The following is a 17,606-nucleotide window of genomic DNA, read 5'->3' on the forward strand; positions in this document are numbered from 1 at the left end:
CCAAAGGAGGTGTTGGCTTTGGGAATGACCAGTGAGATATACCTGCTGGAGCGCATACTACGGGTGGGTGTTGCTATGGTGACCAATGAGCTAAGATAAGGTGGGGATTTGCCTAGCAGTGATTTATAGATGGCCTGGAGCCAATGGATTTGGCGACGAATATGTAGTGAGGGCCAGCCAACAAGAGCGTACAGGTCACAATGGTGGGTAGTATATGGGGCTTTGGTGACAAAACGGATGGCACTGTGATAGACTACATCCAATTTGCTGATTAGAGTGTTGGAGGCTATTTTGTAAATGACATCGCCGAAGTCAAGGATCGGTAGGATAGTCAGTTTTACGAGGGCATGTTTGGCAGCATGAGTGAAGGAGGCTTTGTTGCGAAATAGGAAGCCGATTCTGGATTTAACTTTGGATTGGAGATGCTTAATGTGTGTCTGGATGGAGAGTTTACAGTCTAACTAGACACCTAGGTATTTGTAGTTGTCCACATACTCTAGGTCAGACCCGTCGAGAGTAGTGATTCTAGTCGGGTGGGCGGGTGCCAGCAGCGTTCGATTGAAGAGCATGCATTTAGTTTTACTAGTGTTTAAGAGCAGTTGGAGGCTACGGAAGGAGTGTTGTATGGCATTGAAGCTCGTTTGGAGGTTTGTTAACACAGTGTCCAATGAAGGGTGTCGTCTGCGTAGAGGTGGATCTTTGAATCACCAGGAGCAAGAGCGACATCATTGATATACACAGAGAAAAGAGTCGGCCCAATAATTTAACCCTGTGGCACCCCCATAGAGACTGCCATAGGTCCAGACAACAGGCCCTCCGATTTGACACATTGAACTCTGAGAAGTAGTTGGTGAACCAGGCGAGGCAGTCATTTGAGAAACCAAGGCTATTTAGTCTGCCAATAAGAATGCGGTGGTTGACCTCGTTTAGGACCTTGAGCGTGGCTGAGGTGCACCCATGACCAGCTCGGAAACCGGATTGCATAGCGGAGAAGGTACGGTGTGATTCGAAATGGTCGGTGATCTGTTTGTTAACTTGGCTTTCAAATACTTTCGAAGGGCAGGATGGATATAGGTGTGTAACAGTTTGGATCTAGAGTGTCACCCCCTTTGAAGAGGGGGATGACCGCGGCAGCTTTCCAATCTCTGGGGATCTGTAGCTCAGCTGGTAGAGCACGGCGCTTGTAACGCCAAGGTAATGGGTTCGATCCCAGGGACCACCCATACACAAAAATGTATGCACGCATGACTGTAAGTCGCTTTGGATAAAAGCGTCTGCTGAATGGCATATTATTATTATTATTATTATTAGACGTTACGAAAGAGAGGTTGAACAGGCTAGTAATAGGGGTTGCAACAATTTCGGGCGGCTAATTTTAGAAAGAAAGGGTCCAGATTGTCTAGCCCAGATGATTTGTAGGGGTCCAGATTTTGCAGCTCTTTCAGAACATCAGCTGTCTGAATTTGTGTGAAGGAGAAGCGGGAGGGGCATGGGCAAGTTGCAGCGGAGGGTGCAGAGCTGGTGACCGGGGTAGTGTTAGCCAGGTGGAAAGCATGGCCAGCCGTAGCAAAATGCTTCTTGAAATTCTCGATTATTGTAGATTTATCGGTGGTGATAGTGTTTCCTAGCCTCAGTGCAGTGGGCAGCTGGGAGGAGGTGCTCATATTCTCCATGGACTTTACAGTGTCCCAAAACTTTTTGGAGTTAGTGCTACAGGATGCACATTTCTGTTTGAAAAAGCTAGCCTTTGCTTTCCTATGTGCTTGTGTATATTGGTTCCTAACTTCCCTGAAAAGTTGCGTATCGCGGGGGCTATTCGATGCTAATGCAGTACGCCACAGGATGTTTTTGTGCTGGTCAAAGGCAGTCAAGTCTGAGGAGAACCAGGGGCTATATCTGTTCTTAGTTCTGAATTTTTTGAATAAGGCATGCTTATTTAAGAATGAGAGGTAAGCACTTTTAAACAACATCCAGGCATCCTCTACTGACGGAATGAGATCGATTTCCATCCAGGATACCTGGGCCAGGTAAATTAGGAAGGCCTGCTCGCTAAAGTGTTTTAGGGAGCGTTTGACAGTGATGAGGGGTGGTCGTTTGACCGCGGACCCGTTACGGACGCAGGCAATAAGGCAGTGATCGCTGAGATCCTGGTTGAAGACAGCGGAGGTGTATTTAGAGGGTAAGTTTGTCAGGATGATATCTATAAGGGTGCCCATGTTTACGGATTTAGGGTTGTACCTGGTAGGTTCCTTGATAATTTGTGTGAGATTGAGGGCATCTAGTTTGGATTGTAGGATGGCCGGGGTGTTAAGCATATCCAGATGGGTCAGTCAGTATGATTGTATAACAGGCCTACAAGGAGTCTTCTGTCATCCGTTTTTGAACTCATTTAGAAAACAGCACATAATACATTTATTGAAAAGCAATTTTACAGTTAAATGTGAAGTTGGTGTGAGTGTGGGGAGAGTTACATAGAGTACAGTAGTCTAGTGAAGTTGATGTGAGAGTGGAGAGAGTTACAGAGACTACAGTAGTCTAGTGAAGTTGGTGTGAGTTTGGGGAGAGTTACAGAGACTACAGTAGTCTAGTGAAGTTGGTTTGAGTGAGGGGAGAGTTACAGAGACTACAGTAGTCTAGTGAAGTTGGTGTGAGTGGGGAGAGATACAGAGTATACAGTAGTCTAGTGAAGTTGGTGTGAGTATGGGGAGAGTTACAGAGTATACTGTAGTCTAGTGAAGTTGGTGTGAGTGTGGGGAGAGTTACAGAGACTACAGTAGTCTAGTGAAGTTGGTGTGAGTGTAGGGAGAGTTACAGAGACTACAGTAGTCTAGTGAAGTTTGTGTGAGTGTGGGAGAGTTACAGAGACTACAGTAGTCTAGTGAAGTTGGTGTTAGGTGGGGGAGAGTTACAGAGACTACAGTAGTCTAGTGAAGTTGGTGTGAGTGAGGGGAGAGTTACAGAGACTACAGTAGTCTAGTGAAGTTGGTGTGAGTGAGGGGAGAGTTACAGAGACTACAGTAGTCTAGTGTAGTTGGTGTGAGTGTGGGGAGAGTTACAGAGACTACAGTAGTCTAGTGAAGTTGGTGTGAGTGTGGGGAGAGTTACAGAGACTACAGTAGTCTAGTGAAGTTGGTGTGAGTGTGGGGAGAGTTACAGAGACTACAGTAGTCTAGTGAAGTTGGTGTGAGTGTGGGGAGAGTTACAGAGACTACAGTAGTCTAGTGAAGTTGGTGTGAGTGTGGGGAGAGTTACAGAGACTACAGTAGTCTAGTGAAGTTGGTGTGAGTGTGGGGAGAGTTACAGAGACTACAGTAGTCTAGTGAAGTTGGTGTTAGTGAGGGGAGAGTTACAGAGAATACAGTAGTCTAGTGAAGTTGGTGTGAGTGAGGGGAGAGTTACAGAGACTACAGTAGTCTAGTGAAGTTGGTGTGAGTATGGGGAGAGTTACAGAGACTGCAGTAGTCTAGTGAGGTTGGTGTGAGTGTAGGGGAGAGTTACAGAGACTACAGTAGTCTAGTGAAGTTGGTGTGAGTGTGGGGAGAGTTACAGAGACTACAGTAGTCTAGTGAAGTTGGTGTGAGTGTTGGGAGAGTTACAGAGACTACAGTAGTCTAGTGAAGTTGGTGTGAGTGTGGGGAGAGTTACAGAGACTACAGTAGTCTAGTGAAGTTGGTGTGAGTGTGGGGAGAGTTACAGAGACTACAGTAGTCTAGTGAAGTTGGTGTGAGTGAGGGGAGAGTTACAGAGACTACAGTAGTCTAGTGAAGTTGGTGTGAGTGTGGGGAGAGTTACAGAGACTACAGTAGTCTAGTGAAGTTGGTGTTAGTGTGGGGGAGAGTTACAGAGACTACAGTAGTCTAGTGAAGTTGGTGTAGTGTGGGGAGAGTTACAGAGACTACAGTAGTCTAGTGAAGTTGGTGTGAGTGTGGGGAGAGTTACAGAGACTACAGTAGTCTAGTGAAGTTGGTGTGAGTGTAGGGAGAGTTACAGAGACTACAGTAGTCTAGTGAAGTTGGTGTGAGTGTGGGGAGAGTTACAGAGACTACAGTAGTCTAGTGAAGTTGGTGTGAGTGTGGGGAGAGTTACAGAGACTACAGTAGTCTAGTGAAGTTGGTGTTAGTGTGGGGAGATTTACAGAGACTAAAGTAGTCTAGTGAAGTTGGTGTGAGTGTGGGGAGAGTTACAGAGACTACAGTAGTCTAGTGAAGTTGGTGTGAGTGTGGGGAGAGTTACAGAGACTACAGTAGTCTAGTGAAGTTGGTGTTAGTGTGGGGAGAGTTACAGAGACTACAGTAGTCTAGTGAAGTTGGTGTGAGTGTGGGGAGAGTTACAGAGACTACAGTAGTCTAGTGAAGTTGGTGTGAGTGTGGGGAGAGTTACAGAGACTACAGTAGTCTAGTGAAGTTGGTGTGAGTGTGGGGAGAGTTACAGAGACTACAGTAGTCTAGTGAAGTTGGTGTGAGTGTTGGGGAGAGTTACAGAGACTACAGTAGTCTAGTGAAGTTGGTGTAGTGTGGGGAGAGTTACAGAGAGTACAGTAGTCTAGTGAAGTTGGTGTGAGTGTGGGGAGAGTTACAGAGACTACAGTAGTCTAGTGAAGTTGGTGTGAGTGTGGGAGAGTTACAGAGACTACAGTAGTCTAGTGAAGTTGGTGTGAGTGTGGGGAGAGTTACAGAGACTACAGTAGTCTAGTGAAGTTGGTGTGAGTGTTGGGAGAGTTACAGAGACTACAGTAGTCTAGTGAAGTTGGTGTTAGTGTGGGGAGAGTTACAGAGACTACAGTAGTCTAGTGAAGTTGGTGTGAGTGTGGGGAGAGTTACAGAGACTACAGTAGTCTAGTGAAGTTGGTGTTAGTGTGGGGAGAGTTACAGAGAGTAAAGTAGTCTAGTGAAGTTGGTGTTAGTGTGGGGAGATTTACAGAGACTACAGTAGTCTAGTGAAGTTGGTGTGAGTGTGGGGAGAGTTACAGAGAGTACAGTAGTCTAGTGAAGTTGGTGTGAGTGTTGGGAGAGTTACAGAGACTACAGTAGTCTAGTGAAGTTGGTGTGAGTGTTGGGAGATTTACAGAGACTAAAGTAGTCTAGTGAAGTTGGTGTGAGTGTGGGGAGAGTTACAGAGACTACAGTAGTCTAGTGAAGTTGGTGTTAGTGTGGGGAGAGTTACAGAGACTACAGTAGTCTAGTGAAGTTGGTGTTAGTGTGGGGAGAGTTACAGAGACTACAGTAGTCTAGTGAAGTTGGTGTTAGTGTGGGGAGATTTACAGAGACTAAAGTAGTCTAGTGAAGTTGGTGTGAGTGTGGGGAGAGTTACAGAGACTACAGTAGTCTAGTGAAGTTGGTGTTAGTGTGGGGAGAGTTACAGAGACTACAGTAGTCTAGTGAAGTTGGTGTGTGTGTGGGGAGAGTTACAGAGACTACAGTAGTCTAGTGAAGTTGGTGTGAGTGTTGGGAGAGTTACAGAGACTACAGTAGTCTAGTGAAGTTGGTGTGAGTGTTGGGAGAGTTACAGAGACTACAGTAGTCTAGTGAAGTTTGTGTGAGTGTGGGGAGAGTTACAGAGACCACAGTAGTCTAGTGAAGTTGGTGTGAGTGTAGCGAGAGTTACAGAGAGTACAGTAGTCTAGTGAAGTTGGTGTGAGTGTAGGGAGAGTTACAGAGACTACAGTAGTCTAGTGAAGTTTGTGTGAGTGAGGGGAGAGTTACAGAGACTACAGTAGTCTAGTGAAGTTGGTGTGAGTGTGGGGAGAGTTACAGAGACTACAGTAGTCTAGTGAAGTTGGTGTGAGTGTTGGGGAGAGTTACAGAGACTACAGTAGTCTAGTGAAGTTGGTGTGAGTGTGGGGAGAGTTACAGAGACTACAGTAGTCTAGTGAAGTTGGTGTGAGTGTGGGGAGAGTTATATTGAGTACAGTAGTCTAGTGAAGTTGGTGTGAGTGTGTGGGGAGAGTTACAGAGACTACAGTAGTCTAGTGAAGTTGGTGTGAGTGTTGGGGAGAGTTACAGAGACTACAGTAGTCTAGTGAAGTTGGTGTGAGTGTAGGGAGAGTTACAGAGACTACAGTAGTCTTGTCCAGGCCAAATCTGCCCGTAGCGTGTGTTAACCTGTTTCTGTAGCATGAGACTACTTGATGTAGGATACAAGTACACCCCCTGGACAGGATGTTAGTCTATTGCAGGACCTTACCCCATCTCCTTAAAGAGACAATCAGCAGTTGAAACAATAACAAAACATTTCCCTCCCCCTGTTTCAGTAAAAAGCTAGGGATAGGTCTGGACAAATGTAACCACTCTCAAATTCATAGATAGAACTATGAATGCCAGGACTGACCATCCATGATCTCAACATTATAGTTTTAACATGTTTTGAGGCTAAACAGTGGTTGTTTACATTTACTTTGTTCACAAACATTCGAGTAAAAAAGCTTATATTTTGGGTTCTGATTGGGTACGGCAGTTGAAGTATGCTGATGAAGCGTTCATAAGTTATATTCTTCATTAATCAATGGGTATATAATCATTATTTATATGTCCAAAAATGGATATAGCAACTGCAGAATGCCACTTTAATGCTGAGTTCCAAGCAAAGAGGCATCGGGTCCCATTATTTGTTGTTGTTGTTGTTGTTGTTGTTGTGACTCGACCAGGGATCGAACCACCTACCTTCCAAACTGAGGGAAGACACTAACCACACCACACTAAATCTTAGAGTCATTGATAGAAAACTATTCAATGATTTCATTTCACTAGGATGTAACGGTTTACAGTATGCTACTTTGTGAGTACAGCAATGTAGGTTTTTTATGAACATGGACACATCCTAACATCTGTATTTAAAAGTTGAAATATTCATAGTTGATTTCAAGTATTAATTAAAACTAGTTGCTTATGATGTAGAGAACTTAATTTAATCTTAATTGTTCTTGTATTTGATGTAATGTATCATAGTATGTAGTCCACTTTAATAGCCTTCCTTTGATATGCAGTTCTCCAGTAAATGTATTCTGCGTATTTCAGAAAATAGCAGCACTAATGACCATACTGGTGGAAACAGAGGTACAGAGAATTGAGGAAGAGGAACCTAACGAACAGAATGTTGGTTCTTAGAAAGATATTCAAAGTGAATGAGGGTTGGAGGGGAGTTTCCCCCCTCAATTGTCAATGGGTCTGATGGACCAGCTCTCTGTATAAAAGACAGGTCAGATCAGACCTCAGGCATAGAACCAGACCAGAGCATCAGAGACCAGAACATCAGAGACCAGAACATCAGTGACCAGAACATCAGAGACCAGAAACATCAGAGACCAGAGGGAGCATCAGAGACCAGAGACATCAGAGACCAGAACATCAGTGACCATCTCAGACAACACAATCTTCAGCATCTCAACCATCTCTGAACCATGAAGACCCTGACTGCTCTACTCCTCCTGGGACTGCTCTGCTCCCTCCATACCACGTCTGCAGGTGTGTGTGTGTGTGTGTGTGTGTGTGTGTGTGTGTGTGTGTGTGTGTGTGTGTGTGTGTGTGTGTGTGTGTGTGTGTGTGTGTGTGTGTTGTGTGTGTGTGTGTGTGTGTGTGTGTGTGTGTGTGTGTGTGTGTGTGTGTGTGTGTGTGTGTGTGTGTGTGTGTGTGTGTGTGTACAGTGTGTGTATGTACAGTGTGTATATGAGTGTATAGGAAGAAGCACCATGTGTTGACCAGTGAGTGTGATCGTCCTTTGTTTCCAGCTGTCATGGGGATTGAAGCAATAACTGCCAGAAATTGCTGTGTGAAGTTCCACCCCAGGAGGCTCCTCTTGATGCAATGGTGTCAGTTTATAAGACCCTAGTAGCTGCCCTCGCAAAGCACTGGTGTAAGTTAACCACAATGCACACACACACACACACACACACACACACACACACACACACACACACACACACACACACACACACACACACACAGATTTCTAAAGGCATAACATGTTCTATACCGTTTGTGGACGGGTCCAAATCTGTTGCTAGGGAGGCATGGTTACAACCTCCGATACATAGAGACCCTATACTTCACTGTACTGTAGTGGTGATAGCATAGGATCACTAAGGCTGTCAGAGTTCATCAGTTAACTAAAGGTCACTTTCTGTCATTTTACTGCACTATTGTTATTTAATTGTGATTAATCGCATTGTCTGAAAGCATTCCAAATATACGGAAAACATTAAAAATATATCATCTATAGAGCTAAAAGGACAATGAGATGTCAAAACAAGTTGACGTTGAGGTTATTAAAGAATGTGTGTTTTATCAATTTACTAGAATTTGCTAACAGTTACTTTGGAAAAAATCAAGACAGTCAATGTTCTTGTAATGCTTTTGTATAAAAAAAAATCTTAAATTACAGCTCCATTTGAGCAAATTCTGAATCTGGAACCAGGCTACATCTAGGCTACACTGTACTAGACCAAATGGAGCATTCATATTACAGACTGGATGTCATGAGTGACAATGTGTTGTGACTCTGTTGCAGTTTCACCACAAAGAAAGGGAAGACATTTTGTGTTGACCCTTCTGAAGCCTGGGTCCAGAGTCATGTGACCAAGATTGAGAGCAGATCGACCACTGCCAAGACGACGATGATGTCATCAACCACCGCCACCACCAGCTAACTGCCATAACTGTCAGATCTGTCAAGAAAATAGAATATCAAATTTTTGTTGTACATAGAATAATATTATTTTATTCTTATTTATTGACCATAGTGTAAATAGTGTAAAGTTACTGTGTATTTTGAAATGATTTTTTTTGTCAACAAATTCATATGTTTGTTTCAGCAATAAAGCTAAATACTTCCACATTTTAATAACTAAGTTAATTGTGTTCTTATTGTGGTACTCATACTTTGATTTAAAAAAGCTTCACATTTGTGAGGGAGAGTTTTTCACAACTACTTGAGGCATGGAGCCAGTTACATGGACAGATATCAACTATTTCCATAAACTAGCAACCAGCAGATTCAGCATTTTGGTTGTTTCTTATTTCAGAAAACAATTCATGTGTTACATTTACATTTTAGTCATTTAGCAGACGCTCTTATCCAGAGCGACTTACAGGAGCAATTAGGGTTAAGTGCCCTTGCTCAAGGGCACATCAACAGATTTTTCACGTAGTCGGCTCGGAGGATTAGAACCAGCGACCTTTCGGTTACTGGCACAACGCTCTTAACCACTAAGCTACCTGCCGCCCCTGTTACAACTCACAGAACTGCATAGAACTCTGCTTCCGAGAGAACAGAGGTCAACAGTCAGCAACACAGAAACAGAATAAACTGTTCAACTCAGTGAAAAAACGTGATTGTCCAGTTTTTTATTTTTATTACATTTTACACACTATGGAGGTCGAAATAACACTCTGAAATTGTGATAATGCCCTTTTTAGAGTAAGCTTTTTATAGAAGAAAAAAAAGTGCCTCGAATTTCAGTCTGTTCAGGTGGGATGGAGTTATTGGCCCACAGCATGACATCACAATCTGATCTGATTATTATGACCAATGACCAGTCGTCTTTTATTTGCATATGTATCCTACTTTGAAGAGGTTAAGCAGGGTAGGCTGTAGAGTCTAGACCAGGGTTCTTCAATTCCGGTCTGGAGGGCGGAAACACCTCTGTTTTTCATCCTCTCCTTCTAATCAGGGGCTAATTCAGACCTGGGACACCAGGTGAGTGCAATTAACTACCAGGCAGAAATAAAAAAAACAGAAGTGTTTCGGCCCTCCAGGACCGGAATGGAAGAACCCTGTCTAGAGGATCCTATCCACCACTGTATTACAATGTGTATCGGCACAGCCACACAATCAGACTGAGCATTTCAATGGCAAAAAGGAGGCTCGGGAAAATAAATGATACAAAATATATATTTCAAGTTATTTTCATGAAATAAACACACAGGGATTTATTAGACATAATGTTATTTAAACGTTGAATTAAAAAGACTGGGGGCATTACTGAAGGGCTTTCTGAGGAGTTTAACCACAGGACCTTACAGTGCATTCGGAAAGTATTCAGACCCCTTGACTTTTTACACATTTTGTTACGTTACAGCCTTATTCTAAAATGGATTAAATTGTTTTTTTTTCCTCCTCATCAATCTACACACAATACCCCTTAATGACAAAGCAAGAAAAAGGTTTTTAGAAATGTTTAGTAATTTATTACAAATAAAAAACTGAAATATGACATTTACATAAGTATTCAGACCCTTTACTCAGTACTTTGTTGAAGCACCTTTGGCAGTGATTACAGCATCGAGTATTCTTGGGTGTGACGTTACAAGCTTGGCACACCTGTATTAGGGGAGTTTCTCCCATTAGTCTCTGCAGATCCTCTCAAGCTCTGTCAGGTTGGATGGGGAGCGTCGCTGCACAGCTATTTTCAGGTCTCTCCAGAGATGTTCGATCAGGTTCAAGTCCGGGCTCTGGCTGGGCCATGCAAGGAATTCAGAGACTTGTCCCGAAGCCACTCCTGTGTTGTCTTGGCTGTGTGCTTAGGGTCGTTGTCCTGTTGGAAGGTGAACCTTCGCCCCAGTCTGAGGTCCTGAGCGCTCTGGAGCAGGTTATCATGAAGGATCTCTCTGTACTTTGCTCCATTCATCTTTGCCTCGATCCTGACTAGTCTCCCAGTCCCTGCCGCTGAAAAACATCCCCACAGCATGATGCTGCCACCACCATGCTTCAATCTTGGTTTCATCAGACCAGAGAATCTTGTTTCTCATGGTCTGAGAGTCTTTAGGTGCCTTTTAGCAAACTCCAAATGCCTTTTGCTGAGGAGTGGCTTCCGTCTGGCCACTTCTACCATAAAGGCCTGATTGGTGGAGTGCTGCAGAGATGGTTGTCCTTCTGGAAGGTTCTCCCATCTAGACAGGGGAACTCTAGAGCTCTGTCAGAGTGACTATCGGGTTCTTGGTCACCTCCCTGACCAAGGCCCTTCTCCCCCGATTGCTCAGTTTGGACGGGCGGCCAGCTTTAGGAAGAGTCTTAGTGGTTCCAAACTTCTTCCATTTAAGAATGATGGAGGCTACTGTGTTATTGGGGACCTTCAATGCTGCAGAAATGTGTTGGTACCCTTCCCCAGAACTGTGCATCGACACAATCCTGTCTTGGAGCTCTACGGACAAATTCCTTTGAACTCATGGCTTGGTTTTTGCGCAGACATGCACTGTCAACTGTGGGACCTTATATAGACAGGTGTCTGCCTTTCCAAATCATGTACAATCAATTGAATTTACCACAGGTGGACTCCTAGTTGTAGAAATCAGCTCAAGGATGATCAATGGTAACAGGATGCACCTGAGCTCAATTTCTAGTCTCATAGCAAAGGGTCTGAATACTTATGTAAATAAGGTATTTCTGTTTTTTGTTTGTTAATAAATGTGCAAAAAATGTATAAAAACCTGTTTTTGATTTGTCATTATGGGGTATTGTGTGAGGATTTTTATTTATTTAATCAATTTTAGAGTAAGGCTGTAACATAACAAAATGTGGGAAAAGTCAAGGGGTCTGAATAATTTACGAAGGCACTGTATGTACATCTCAATATATTGATCTCACTATCAGGCTCTAACCGTTATAATTATACGGGGCTTATGTTAACCTCGGGGAATGTAGGCTACGTGCTCCTCACTGCTCCGTTGCCTCCGAGAGATGCCACGTGCGTAAGGACGCAGGGTAGCGGCACGCACTGCGCATGGCTCGCTGGCTAGTTCATCAACGGTGCCACCGCGTCATATCTTCCAACACAGTCCGAACTTCCTCGCATGCCTCTCCGGGCGGCCCATCCACTATAGCTGCTCATATCCACCGGAAACCTTCCCGCCGCTCATTGTGGAGAGCTCTAGCAGAGCTGGGCGTCATGAATTAAAGAAAAGCCTGCGTTTACAAATCTGATCACCAAACCCCGGCTGCAAGGTAAAACACATTTATGACTACGATTATTTGAGTTTTGGTTATTGTCTTGCTCATCCTCGATTTATTATCTGATTCTAAAGATCAGATCAGAAGAAAACTACACATGTTGAGAAAACCGTTATTTTCTCGATTCATCCTTTACTGTCATTGAAAACAATATATTGACACTTATGGCTATTGCCATGGCTATAATAATAACACAGTGTCATAATAACGGTTTGTTGTAGGCTACAATATAGCACAACGAGTATTTTCCCCATTACATTACGCCCATGTCAGAATAACGGAGAGATATCCTGCTAATTTGTATGCAATACACTTTGGTGGTCCAAATGGATATAAAACCTCAATCCAATACACTGCAGAAGTCGCGCCTGCCGTGTGTAAATATAGGCTAAATATGTAGGCTAGACATCTATAGGATTCGGATCTTTGTTCTTGTTTGAAGTCAATACTAGTCCCATATATGGGATGGCCAGAGCCCGTCCCGACCACCTCGTTTCGAATTCAGCAGCACAGAAACCCCGCCCCGACGGAGTCCTCTCTATGTTGCAGGCAGGCGGATTCAAAATCGGAGGTATACTTGCATAATCAGATAATCAGACAGGGACATTTGCGTGCCCCTGTCCATAAAGCCACTAGGCCAGTAATGGGTCCATGGAATCCAGTTAAAGCAGTGGCACAAATGTTTTTGAACTTGTTGTCACCTATTCCTGACACAAGCACTGACTTCATAAAATAGTCATAACAATCAATGGGTTATTTGTGACAGACCAAAAGCTGACCATCTTGTGTTTGCAGTGTGGTGTGGTTGGACCAGCGGTGATGGTTTTGGACCCAGGTGAGGACTGTTATGGATCGGACAGATGTCCAGGGGGTCAGAAGGAGCAGCAGCACCACAGACCTGACAGGGCCAGAACCAAGACCGGATCCTCGCAAAACCACCACAAGCGACAGCACCAGACTAGAAAACACCAGACCGGATGCCCCCAAAACCACCACAACTAGAAAAGAAGACACCAGACCTGACACTACCAAAACCATTAACACCACCACCACTAGAACAGAAGGCACCAGAGCAGACCCTCCCAAAACCACCACCAACAGAACAGAAGAACCAACACCGGACCCTCCCAAAACCACCACCAGCACCTGGCTCCGTGCCAGGACGAGCAGTGTCACCAAGAGGGAGCGGGTATCCAACTCCCACAATGGACCCCAGCCTCAACCTCAGTTGTTGGGGGCCAATGTCGGCCTTACCCCCAGCCCTAGGGCCAGTGCTTGCTCCTCGACCGACTCCTCTCACCCAGACTCGCCATATGATGGACCGCGGTCTCTCTGCGGCGGGGACGTCACCGTGGCAACGGCCTCGTCTCGGAACAAGGTGGCGACCAGGCCCCCACTCCGCCTCGGCCCCTCAGCCTGGGACGTGACGCCCTGCGTCTCCGTGGCTCTGAGCCCGTGCTGGACCGCAGGGTCCTGCAGCCCCCCTGGCGCAGCGGTAGTGGTCCCTCCCGCTGCCTCCTCTCCCCAGCCCGCTCCCTCACCAGCCCCAGCCTGGGCCCCGGAGGCTGGATGCGCCGCAGCGAGAGCACCTGTACCGTCAACAACTCCCTCAATGGGCCTCCGGCCACCAGGGGGCGTATGGGCCAGCCACCCTCCCCTTCCCCACATTGCCCGGGGGGTTTGGAGGGCCTCCACGCTGCCCTTGCCTTCCACGCCCGGGGCCCCTGTCTCCTTGTGGCCCTCAGACCCGTTAACCTAGACCAGGAGAGGCAGGCCTTCTTCCAGTCTGACTATAAATACGACCCACAGTTTGAGTACTTCGACCCCGGAGCCCAGCACTGTGCTGGAGAAATACAGAGAGGATCTGGCCTCTTCCTCACACAGGTAGGTCTCTCTATCTGGCAAAGATATTAGATGATAGGAAGATAACCCACTCTGGGGATTTCTGCATGTTTAGTTATTATGTTCATTTTGTGGCAAATTAACTTGAAACTTGAAATGTCAGTGCTTGCTCTTCAAGGTCCTGAAATCGTTGTTTGCTCTTCTTCTTCCTCTGTCTCTCTCTCTCTCTCTCTCTCTCTCTCTCTCTCTCTCCTCCTCTCTCTCTCTCTCTCTCTCTCTCTCTCTCTCTCTCTCTCTCTCTTTCTGGGTGCTTCTCTCTCTAACACTCTCTCATTCTCTCTCTCTCTCCTCTGGCTCCCTCTGTCTCTCTCTGTCTCTCTCTCTCTCTCTCTCTCTCTCTCTCTCTCTCTCTCTCTCTCTCTCTCTCTCTCTCTCTCTCTTTCTGGGTGCTTCTCTCTCTAACGCTCTCTCTCATTCTCTCTCTTTCCCTCCTCTGTCTCTCTGGGTTTCTCTCTCTCTCTCTCTCTCTCTCTCTCTCTCTAGGCTGTTGGGATTATGGAGTGTATTCTGAGGAAGTTTGGTAACTATGAGAACTTTGAGGAGGTGACGGGAGGAAGTATTTTACCGAAGAGTAGAGTCTGGGCTGCTGCACGCAAGTACCTGCAGAAGGAGAACTGTGTAGGAGAGGTGAGTGAGTAGTGTGTTTGTGGGTTGGTGTGTTATGGGTAGTGTGTTTGTGGGTTGGTGTGTTATGGGTAGTGTGTTTGTGGGTTGGTGTGTTATGGGTAGTGTGTTTGTGGGTTGGTGTGTTACGTGTAGTGTGTTTGAGGGTTGGTGTGTTATGGGTAGTGTGTTTGAGGGTTGGTGTGTTATGGGTAGTGTGTTTGAGGGTTGGTGTGTTATGGGTAGTGTGTTTGAGGGTTGGTGTGTTATGGTAGTGTGTTTGTGGGTTGGTGTGTTATGGGTAGTGTGTTTGAGGGTTGGTGTGTTATGGGTAGTGTGTTTGTGGGTTGGTGTGTTACGTGTAATGCAGTGGAGGCTGCTGAGGGGAGGACGGCTCATAATAATGGTTGGATTGGAGTGAATGGAATGGCATCAAACCATGTGTTTGATGTATTTGATACCATTCCACCGATTCCTCTCAAGCCATTACCACGAGCCCGTCCTCCCAAATTAAGGTACCACCAAACTCCTGTGGTGTAGTGTGTTTGAAGGTTAGTGTGTTAACAAGATGTCTTTGTGTAATGATGATGATAACCTTGTCTAGAGGGTGGTGGTCTGTGTGATGATGATGATAACCTTATCTAGAGGGTGGTGTGTCTGTATGATGATGATGATGATGATGATGGTAATGATGATGACCTGGTCTAGGTGGTGGTGTGTCTGTGTGATGGTAATGATGATAACCTGGTCTAGGTGGTGGTGTGTCTGTATGATGATGATGATGATGATGATGATGATGATGATGATGATGATGATGATGATGGTAATGATGATAACCTGGTCTAGGTGGTGGTGTGTCTGTCTGAGGAGCTGCTGTCGCAGGCTGTGATGATGGTGGAGAGTTGTCTTCCCACTCTGACGATCAACCTGTCTGGAGCACGACAACACTGGCTGGAGGGCATGTTCAGGCATGAGATAGGTACACTACACTGGCTGGAGGGCATGTTCAGGCATAGAGATAGGTACACTACACTGACTGTTACCATACAGCATGTTGTCACCGTGTGGGGGATCTGGGATGTGTTTATCACTGACTGTACCATACAGCATGTTGTCACCGTGTTGGGGATCTGGGATGTGTTTATCACTGACTGTTTTACCACAGCATGTTGTCACCGTGTGGGGGATCTGGGATGTGTTTATCACTGACGGTACCATACAGCATGCTTGTCACCGTGTGGGGATTTGGGTTGTGTTTATCACTGACGGTACCATACAGCATGTTGTCACCGTGTGGGGGATCTGGGATGTGTTTATCATCCTCACAGCATCATAAATTAGTTATGAGTTATCATTTCTGAGTTCTCACGCAAACACAACTCAGTATTTGTGTTGAATTTGAGTGAGATTATCCAAGTTAGGGCTGTTCACCAGCCATGTCCACAACAAGCCAAGTAAGGCTAGTCTAAAATGAACCATCCTTCATCTCTCTCTCTCCCTATCAGGTATACACTGCCTCAATACATTCCTGTTATTCCATCTCTCTCTCTCAAACATTACCTGAAATAAATCTACTTCATCTCATCTCTACATCCCCGTGTTATTCCATCTCTCCCTCCCAGGAACCCACTACCTTCGGGTGTGAACAACAACCTGCAGCCCTGGTCCACTTCCGCAGGCAGGAAGCAGTATGGCCTGAAACCCGGCCAATCCCACGGAAGAGGGCCTGGCAAGCCTGCACGGCGTGTTGCTACGGAAACAGCCCTACCTGTGGCACGCCGCTCTGCTCTACTATACGGTGTACCACGCCGCCAGGATGAGCTTCAGCCAGCTCTTCAGCCACATCGCTCGTTCGTCCAGGATCCCGCGGTGCGCTGGGAGTACTGCCTCGGAGCCAAGAGGGGCAGACGGACACCTCGGCAGCCTGGTGGGGGACAGGTGTGTGTGTGTGTTTTGATTGTGTGAGAGTGTGACGTGTGTGAATAGACTCACCCATTGCACATGTACCATGTAGATACAGGCCTTCGGAAAGTATTCAGACCCCCTTGGACTTTTTTCCACATTTTGTTACGTTACAGCCTTATTCTAAAATTGATTAAATTGTTTTTTCCCCTCATCAATCTACACACAATACCCATAATGACACAAAGCAAGAACAGGTATTTAGAAATTAAAAAAAAAAAAAAAAAAAACTGAAATATCACAGGTGTGTGAACCTTCGCCCCAGTCTGAGGTCCTGAGCGCTCTGGAGCAGGTTTCCTCAAGGATCTCCTCTGTACTTTGCTCCATTCATATTTTCCTCGATCCTGACTAGTCTCCCACAGTCTCTGCCGCTGAAACATCCCACAGCATGATGCCTGCACCCCCATGCTTCACCGTAGGGATGGTGCCAGGTTTCCTCCAGACGTGACGCTGGCATTCAGGCCAAGAGTTAAATCTTATTTCATCAGACCAGAGAATTCTTGTTTCTCATGGTCTGAGAGTCTTTAGGTGCATTTTGGCAAACCAGCGGGCTGTCATGTGCCTTTTTACTGAGGAGTGGCTTCCGTCTGGTTCTTGGTCACCTCCTGACCAAGGCCCTTCTCCCTATTGCTCAGTTTGGCTTTGGGTTTGTGCCTTTCCAAATCATCGTCCAATCAATTGAATTTAATACAGGTGACTCCAATCAAGTTGTAGAAACATCTCAAGTGATGATCAATGACCTAAGCTCAATTTCAAGTCTCATAGCAAAGGTTCTGAATACTTATGTAAATAAGGTTTAAAAAATGTCTAAAAACCTGTTTATTCTTTTTGTCATTATGGGGTATTTTTGTGGAATGAAGAGGAAAATCTGTAATTTAATCCATTTTAGAATAAGGCTGTAAAGTAAAAAAAATTGAAAAGTCAAGGGCTCTGAATACTTTCGGAAGTGCACTGTAAATTAAGGCCTGCATTCAATCTGGTCCGTGTTAGATCCACGTTATAGCATTTAAAGGTATATCCTGATTAAGCCATAATCGCGCATCGCTAGCAAACGTTGGGTAAAATGCCTTTAAAAGCCACATTGTCGGTTGTCCAGCGCGCTTCTCTATGAATTGAATCCCGGCCTAAAGCTTTATTAGTGTCGTACGACACAACAGCAGTAAACAATGAGCAGACATTACCGAACATAGCTTGCAGAT

At 45.4% G+C, this 17,606-nt stretch overlaps 1 pseudogene; it reads left to right on the plus strand.

The window, feature by feature from the left end:
• Positions 1 to 13,145: 13,145 nt before the first annotated feature.
• LOC121583058 lies at positions 13,146 to 16,410 on the plus strand (annotated as a pseudogene).
• Positions 16,411 to 17,606: the final 1,196 nt, after the last annotated feature.

Source organism: Coregonus clupeaformis, chromosome 18, assembly GCF_020615455.1.
Source record: "Coregonus clupeaformis isolate EN_2021a chromosome 18, ASM2061545v1, whole genome shotgun sequence".
Classification (NCBI taxonomy): Eukaryota; Metazoa; Chordata; class Actinopteri; order Salmoniformes; family Salmonidae; genus Coregonus; species Coregonus clupeaformis.